The sequence below is a fragment of the Panthera uncia genome, chromosome B1, assembly GCF_023721935.1.
Source record: "Panthera uncia isolate 11264 chromosome B1, Puncia_PCG_1.0, whole genome shotgun sequence".
Taxonomy (NCBI): domain Eukaryota; kingdom Metazoa; phylum Chordata; class Mammalia; order Carnivora; family Felidae; genus Panthera; species Panthera uncia.
Genome location: NC_064811.1, coordinates 105992651 through 106001381, shown reverse-complemented (window position 1 = coordinate 106001381; position 8731 = coordinate 105992651).

Below are 8731 nucleotides of genomic sequence, written 5' to 3'. Positions count from 1 at the left end.
ATTCGTGAAAACTTTGTACCACTTATTTAACTTTCCCAAATATTTCTAAAGTGTTTTTTTTATTTTATTTTATTTTTAAATACCTGCCTGTCTTTTCAAATGGAATGGTGTAGTTTTGATTTGTGGGCAAAATGTGATTCATTTTCAGGGTTTATTCTACCTAGAAAAATGGAAAATAGAAATGTGCATTTCTATCAGTGAGCTTTAGTAAGTACTTATCTATTATTTTGAATGTTTTAATGGAACCACCACTTATGTTTTATACTTTTGCTCTTTGATTTGTAACAAAATACAAGTTTAACTTAATGTTCCTCTTTGTTTACATAGGTATACAACCCAAACTACCATTAACTGGGCTGGTACTTTATTGTTTTTACGACTGGACCAGCAAAACCAAATCATTCATAATGCCTTTCACAATTCTTAGGACCAAGAACAAACAATTACTAGATAATGTACTTGTTAAGCAATACAGTATAAAGACAGAGAGTACAGTATTTAGTACTTCTTAATACCACTCTCTTTTTGCCGATTTTCATGTGTTAATCAATTTTTATTCCTTTTTTAAATTTTTTTAAAAAAATTTTATCCACCTTTGAGAGACACACACACACAGAGTGCAAGTGGGGGAGGAGCAGAGAGAGAGAGGGAGACACAGAATCCAAAGCAGGCTCCAGGCTCTGAGGTGTCAGTGCAGAGCCTGACATGGGGCTTGAACTCGCGAGCTGAGAGATCATAACCGAGCTGAAGTCTGATGATTAGCCGACTGAGACACCCAGGCGCCCCAATTAATTTTTAACCTTGATTAAAATTTGGTTTTGGCATAATAATGTTATGGAAAAGAAACCATAATGCATATCCAGCTTTGTTTATTATACTACTTGTATCTACCACTATAAATAAATAAACGTATTCTGGTTACCAGAGTCCAGTAAATTATCATCATTTAGTTTCCCAAAAATGCAAGTTTCTGAACTTTTAAGAATATTACTTTTTTCATTTAAGCAACAAATATTAAGTGCTTACTATATGTAAGCATTATTTTAGGTCCTGTGCTATAAGATGATCAAGGCACATTCTTCCTTTCACAGATCTTGTATTTTCATGTAGGAAAAATATTTTTTTTAAAAAGCAAAGAATAGATGATGACAACACTATAAAGATAATATAACAAGAGAGTGTGATAAAGAAGACTCCTTTGATTGTCAAAAAAAAAGCCCCACTTAACCAAAGAGGTAACATTTAAGCCAAGACCTACATAAGAAGAAGCAGCAGCCAAAACTTTAAACTGCAAATCTCATTAAAATTATATACTTCCTGAAGTCTACTCATGGACAATGTTCCAATAAAATTTGTAAAAACTATCTAGTCGGTTGGTAAAGCACAGGAATAGATAATTTATGTAAGAGGAAAGGCAAAAGAAAATGATCACATGCTCTCTTCTTTGCTATTTCACAGATTCTCACTGCAACTTTTTTAAGTAGGCTTCATGCCCATCACTGAGCCCAATGTGGAGCTTGAACTCATGACCCTGAGATCAAGACCTGAGATGAGTCAGATGCTTAACTGACTGAGCCTCCCAGGCACTCACTCATTTAACATTTTTAAATTCAAACAATAGAGAAGGAGATACAGTAAAAAGAGGAAGAATAGTCTTGTTCCCATTACTTCCTTCTACTTTTCAGAGATACTTAGTGCTAACAGTCTGGAATTTGTTTTCCTTGATATTATTTACTTACCTACACAAACTCAAAACTTAGGAGGGGCACCTGGATGGCTCAGTCAGTTAAGTGTCCGACTTCAGCTCAGGTCATTATCTCCCAGTTCGTGAGTTTGAGCCATGGAAAGGGCTCTGTGCTGACAGCTTATAGCCTGGAGTCTGTTTCAGATTCCTTGTCTCCCTCTTTCTCTGCCCCTCCCCCACTTGTACTCTGTCTCTGAGTCTCTCAAAAATAAACGTTAAAAAAATTTTTTTTAATTAAAAAACTTAGTTTTGGCAGGATTCAAACAACATAAAAATATATAGAGCAAAGCTGAGAAGTCTCTCTTTACTCCTGTGAAGCTTCCTCTCTTCCCAAATGGTGACCATTGTTTTTAATGTTATATACCTGTGAGCCCTATCCATTTATACATGTACACATATTTTAGGAGTTTTGGGTGTTTTTTTTTTTTTTTTTAAGACAGAAGGGACCAACTTCATATTTGTCTTTTTCCAATGTTCTTCCTCACCATGCTGATTTATAGGACCGCCTCATTTTTTTCTAATAATAGGTGAGTTCAGCCCATTTATATTTATTATGATACCTTTTGGGTTAGGTTTTGTTCCATTTTTGGTTTTATTGATTTTTTTGGTTTTTAAAAATTATTCACATTTAATTGTTTTACATTTGAGTATATATAAATTTGAAAGAGAGATATTTAAGGTTCAGTATGTCAAAATGGCTAAGAGCATACACTTTTCCCTTGGTTGAATCCTCTACCATGTGACTGCGCAAGTTGCTTATCCTTTCTGTCATATATCTGTGAGTCATCTGTAAAATGGGGATAATGACAGTACTTACCTGTAAGGATTGGTATGAGAAGTAAGTGAGTTACTTGGGCTCCTGGGTGGCTCAGTTGGTTAAGCATCCCACTTCCGCCCAGGTCATGATCTCATGGTTTATGAGTTTGAGCCCCCCCTCAGGCTCTCTGCTGTCAGCACAGAGCCCGCTCCAGATCCTCTGATCCCCTCTCTCTGCCTCTCCTCTGCTTATATGTGCATGCATCCTTTCTCTCTCTCAAAAATAAACATTTAAGGAATAGAAATAAAAATAAATAAAATGAGTTACTATTTATGAAGCACTTAAACAGTACTTTGAAATTTAAGTGCTATACCTGCCAATACCAACAATATTACTGATTATCACCTATTGCTAATAGCAACAATATTACTGATTATCCTTATTGTGGGGTCTCCCAAATGGATGGTGGGGGGCACCAAATATGGGGCAACCCGACTGGGTGGAAGCCAGCAGTACAAAAGGTGAAAGAATTCATCCAAGGCAGAACAATGGAGACAGACGTTTATGAATACACTCACTGCAAGGAAGCTGCAGGCAGGATAGCAAAACAGAGACTGTCTGCCATGAGGCTGTGGTGGGGAGCCATAGTTTTAGGGCAGAGTGAGGGAGCCTGGGAACATATGTAATTTTCCCATTTTTGGTAATCTTAGGAACTGTGCCTGGTTGTAATTGGTCAGTTAGAGTCTAAGGCTATTACAAGGTGGTCTAATGGGCCTATGTGTTCAGCCAGGGGTCACTGTGGGCCCTTCTACCTTACTCAGGTTTCCATTATTTAAGTTGGTTGCCCAAAAGTGGTCTCTACCCTTATAACTTTATTTAATACTTAAACCTATACTTCCATGTTCTACACAGTATTTGTTAATTCCAGATATAAATAATGGTGGATATATTTACTCCCTTCTCTCCACCACTCAATTTTTGTTGATATTTTTTCATATGCTTATCTAAGAACCTTTAGGTATATTAGTATCTCTAGCCTGATATATTTGCTTTAAAAGATATCTCTGACACTAACTGTGAAACTTGATTCACAGCAAAAAAGCTTTTACCATTCTATTAATTTTAAAAATTAGCTTTACATGCATTCTACAAATTTTCTAAAATGTTTATATAATCAAACCAATCCATCTCACCACATCCTTAACACACTGGAAGAAGGGTATGATTCAATTTTTTTAATGTTACATCTCCCCCCCCCTTTTTTTGGTAGTTTTAAGTTTATATTATATTTAAACTCCAGTTAGTTAACATACAGTGTAATATTAATTTCAGGTGTAGAATTTAGTGATTCATTACTTACATACAGCACTCACTACTCATCACAAGTGCCCTCCTCACTACCTATCACTCATTTTCCTGTCATTGGAGAACACTATAAAATATTTTTTTATTAACCAGATTTCTAGAAACATTATTTTTTTCTCTACTGCTAATTGCTATTTTTTAAACCTAGAATTCTTTTATAAACATAGATCTAGTTCTAAAACCTACATTCCATTTTTACTTTTTTTATTAAAAAAATTTTTTTAATGTTTACTTATTTTTGAGAGCGAGTGAGTGGGGGAGGGACAGAGAGAGAGGGAGACACAGAAACTGAAGCAGGCTCCAGGCTCTGAGCTGCCAGCACAGAGCCCAAAGTAGGGCTTGAACCCATGAACCGTGAGATCATGACCTGAACCGAAGTCTGGCACTTAACCAACCGAGCCACCCAGTTGCCCTACATTCCATTTTTAAAACCCCTTTTAAGTAGCTTTTACAAACTGTTGTTTTACTGTTTATACGTCTACAATGAACTTTTCATTTACATTCCAATTATGTTTGTCATAACTTATACGATATCCTATTTGTAATGTAACCAATAGTGTGTTTAATTCACATATTAACTTAGTAACACTGTTATTATTTTTTTAGCCTTTTCATCCAGTTTTCTTTATTTCCTCCATTAATATTTTATTCTGTCCTTTAAGTATTTTTATTAAACATGTTACATGACTAATAAATTATTTAGTATTTGTGATAACTACTATGAATATGATTCCTTTTTCTTTTTTCTTAAACAGGATTTTTTGTAGATTTTTTTAAAATTAGAATTTATTTATTTAATTCAATTTAGTTAACATACTGTGCAGTATTGGTTTCAGGAGTAGAACCCAGTGATTCATCACTTATATACAACACCCAGCGCTCATCCCACAAGTGCCCTCCTTAATGCCCATCATCCACTTAGCCCAATCCCCCAACTACCTCTCCTTCAGCAACCCTGTTTATTCTCTGTATTTAAGAGTCTCTTGGGGAGTCTGGGTGGCTCAGTCAGTTGGGCATCCAGCTCCGGCATAGGTCATGATCTCATGGTTTGTGAGTTCAAGCCCGCGTTGGGCTGACTGCTGAGCCTGGAGCCTGCTTCGGATTCTGTGTCGCATTCTCTCTCTGCCCCTCCCCCACTGGTGTGCACGCGCGCGCGCGCTCTCTCTCTCTCTCTCTCTCTCAAAAATAAATAAATGTAAAAAAAAAAAGTCTCTTATGGTTTGTCTCCCTGTTTCTAATCTTATTTTTCCTTCTCTTCCCTATGTTCATCTGCTGTATTTCTTAAATTCCACATGAGTGAAATTGTATATTTGTCTTTCTCTGACTTATTTCACTTATCATAATACACTTAGGTCCCATCCATGATGTTGCCAAGGGCAAGATTTCATCCTTTCTGATTGCCAAGTAGTATTCCATTCTATATATACATTTACACCTCTTCTTTGTTTTTTAGTATTTATTTTTGAGAGAGACAGAGCGTGAGCAAGGGAGGGACAGAGAGAAAGGGAGACACAGAATCCAAAGAAGGTTCCAGCCTCTGAGCTGTCAGCACAGAGCCTGAGCGAGGCTCGAACCCATGAACCATGAGATCATGACCTGAGCTGAAGTTGGATGCTTAACCAACTGAGCCACCCAGGTGCCCTTACTACCTCTTCTTTATCCATTCATCAGTCAATGGACATTTAGGCTCTTTCCATAATTTGGCTATTGCTGATAGTGCTGCTATAAACATGGGGATGCATGTACCCCTTCAAATCAGCATTTTTGTATCCTTTGGATAAATACCCAGTAGTGCAATTGCTGGGTCATAAGGTAGTTCTGTTTTTAATTTCTTGAGGAACCTCCATACTGTTTTCCAGAATGGCTGCACCAGTTTGCATTCCCACCAACAGTGCAAAAGGGTTCCCCCTTCTCCGTATCCTTGCCAACATCTATTGTTTCCTCAACTGTTAATTTTAGCCATTCGGGCAGGTGTGAGGAGGTATTTCATTGTGCTATTGATTTGTATTTCTCTGATGATGAGTGATGTTGAGTATCTTTTCGTGTATCTGTTAGCCATATGGATTTCTTTAGAAAAATATCTATTCATGTCTTTTGTCCATCTTCACTGGATTATTTGTTTTTTGGGTGTTGAATTTGGTAAGTTCTTTTTTTCTTAATTTTTTTAAATTTACTTATTTTGAGAGAGACAGAGATAGCACAAGTGGTGGAGGGGCAGAGAGAGGGAAACAAAGAATCCCAAGCAGGCTCTGCACTGCCGCCTGGAGCCTGATGTGGTGCTCGAACTCACGAAACTGTGAGATCATGACCTGAGCCGAAACCAAGAATCAGATGCTTAACGGACTGAGCCACCCAGGCACCCTGAATTTGGCAAGTTCTTTATAGATTTTGGATACTAACACTTTATCCCATATGTCATTTGCAAATACCTTCTCCCATTCCATCAGTTGCTTTTTAGTTTTGTTGATTGTTTCCTTTGCTGTGCAGAAGCTTTTTATCTAGCTGAGGCCCCAATAGTTCATTTTTGCTTTTGTTTCCCTTGCCTCCAGAGATGTGTTTAGTAAAAAGTTGCTAAGGCCAATGTCAAAGAGATTGCTGCCCTCTAGGATTTTGGTGGTTTCCTGTCTCAAATTTAGGTCTTTCATCCATTTTGAGTTTGTGTATGGTGTAAGAAAGTGCTCCGGTTTCATTCTTTTGCATGTTGGTGTCCAGTTTTCCCAGAACCATTTACTGAAGAGACTTTCTTTTATCCACTGCATACTCTTTCCTCTATTGTGTTCAATTGATCTATGTGTCTTTTTTTGTGCTAGAACCAGTCTGGATGATTACAACTCTGTAATACAGTTTAAGTCCAGAGTTGTGATGACTCCAATTTTGGTTTTCTTTTTCAACATTACTTTGGCTATTCAGGGTCTTTTCTGGTTCCATACAAATTTTAGGATTGTTTGTTCTAGTTTTGTGACCAATGCTGGTGTTATTTTGATAGGCACTGAACTGAATGTGTAGACTGCTTTGGATAGTACAGACATTTTAACAATATTTGCTCTTCCAATCCATGAGCATGGAACGTTTTCCCATTTCTTTGTGTCTTCTTCAATTTCTTTCCTAAGCTTTTTTCCAGCAAACAGATCTTTTACCTCTTTGGTTAGTTTTATTCCTAGGTTATCTTCTGGGTTTTGTTGCAATTGTAAATGGGATTGATTCCTTGATTTCTCTTTCTGTTGCCTCATTATTTGTGTATAGAAATGCAACAGATTTCTGTATGTTGATTTTATATCCTGTGACTTTGCTGAATTCACGTATCAGTTCTAGCAGTTTTTTGGTGGAGTCTTTCAGGTTTTTCCACAAAGAGTTGTCTGTGAAGAGTGAGAGTTTGACTTCTTTCCTGATTTCTTTTTGTTATCTGACTGCTGAGGTGAGGACTTCCAGTACTATGTTGAACAACAGTGGTGAGAGTGGACATCCCTGTCATGTTCCTGACCTTAGGGGGAAAGCTCTAGGTTTTTCCCCATTGAGGATGATATTAGTTGTGGGCCTTTCATTTATGGCTTTTATGATGTTGAGGTATGTTCCTTCGATCCCTACTTTCTTGATATTTTTTATCAAGAAAGGATGCTGCATTTTATCAAATGCTTTTTCTTTTCCTATTGAAAGGATCATATGGTTCTTATCTTTTCTTTTATTAATTTGGTGTATCACATAGATTTTTTGCAAATATTGAACCACCCCTGCAGCCCAGGAATAAATCCCACTTGATCATGGTATATATAATTCTTTTAATATGCTGTTGGATTTGATTTGCTAGTATCTAGTTGAGAATTTTTGCATCCAGTTTCATCAGAGATATTGGCCTGTAATTCTCCTTTTAAGTGGGGTCTTTGGTTTCAGAATCAAGGCTATGCTGGCTTTATAGAATGGGTTTAGAAGCTTCCCTTCTATTTCTATTCTATTTTTAAAACCCCTTTCAAGCAGCTCTTAGAAAGTGTTGTTTTAGTGTTTAAATGTCTACAATGAGTTTTTCATTTACATCCTACTTATGTTTGCCATAACTTATAAAATCTCCTATTTGTAATGTAACCGATACTGTGTTCAATCCACATATTAACTTACTAACACTGGGTGCACCTGGATGGTTCAGTCAGTTAAGTGTCCAGCTTTAGCTCAAGTCGTGATCTTGCCATTCCCAAGTTCAAGCCCTATGTCGGGCTCTGTGCTGACAGTTTGGAGCCTAGAGCCTGTTTCAGATTGTGTGTCTCCCTCTCTCTTTCTGCCCCTCCTCCACTCACGTTTTCTGTGTCTCTCTTTCAAAAATAAAAATAAATTTTTTTTAACTTAGTAGCAGTGTTATTATTTTTTTAGCCTTTCCATCCAGTTTTATTTTCTCTATTAATATTTTATTCTATTCTTTACATATTTTTATTAAACATGTTACATGATTACTATATTTAGTATTTGTGATAACTACTATGAATATGATTCCTTTTTCTTTAAAAAACATTTTTTTTAATTTTTTTGAGAGAGAGACAGAGACAGAGCATGAACAGGGGAGGGGAAAAGAGAGAGAGAGGGAGACAAAGAATCCAAAGCAGGCTCTAGGCTCTGAGCTGTCAGCACAGAGCCCGACATGGGGCTCAAAATCACAAACTGTGAGATCATGACCTGAGCCGAAATCAAGAGTCAGATGTTTAACCGACTGAACCACCCAGGCACCCAAGGATTCCTTTTTCTTTATTTTTTTAAAATTCTTTTTTAATGTTTATTTATGAGAGAGACAGAGACAGAATGCGAGTGGGTTAGGGGCAGAGAGAGAGGGAGACACAGAATCCAAAGCAGGCTCCAGGTTCCGAGCTGTCAGCATAGAGCCC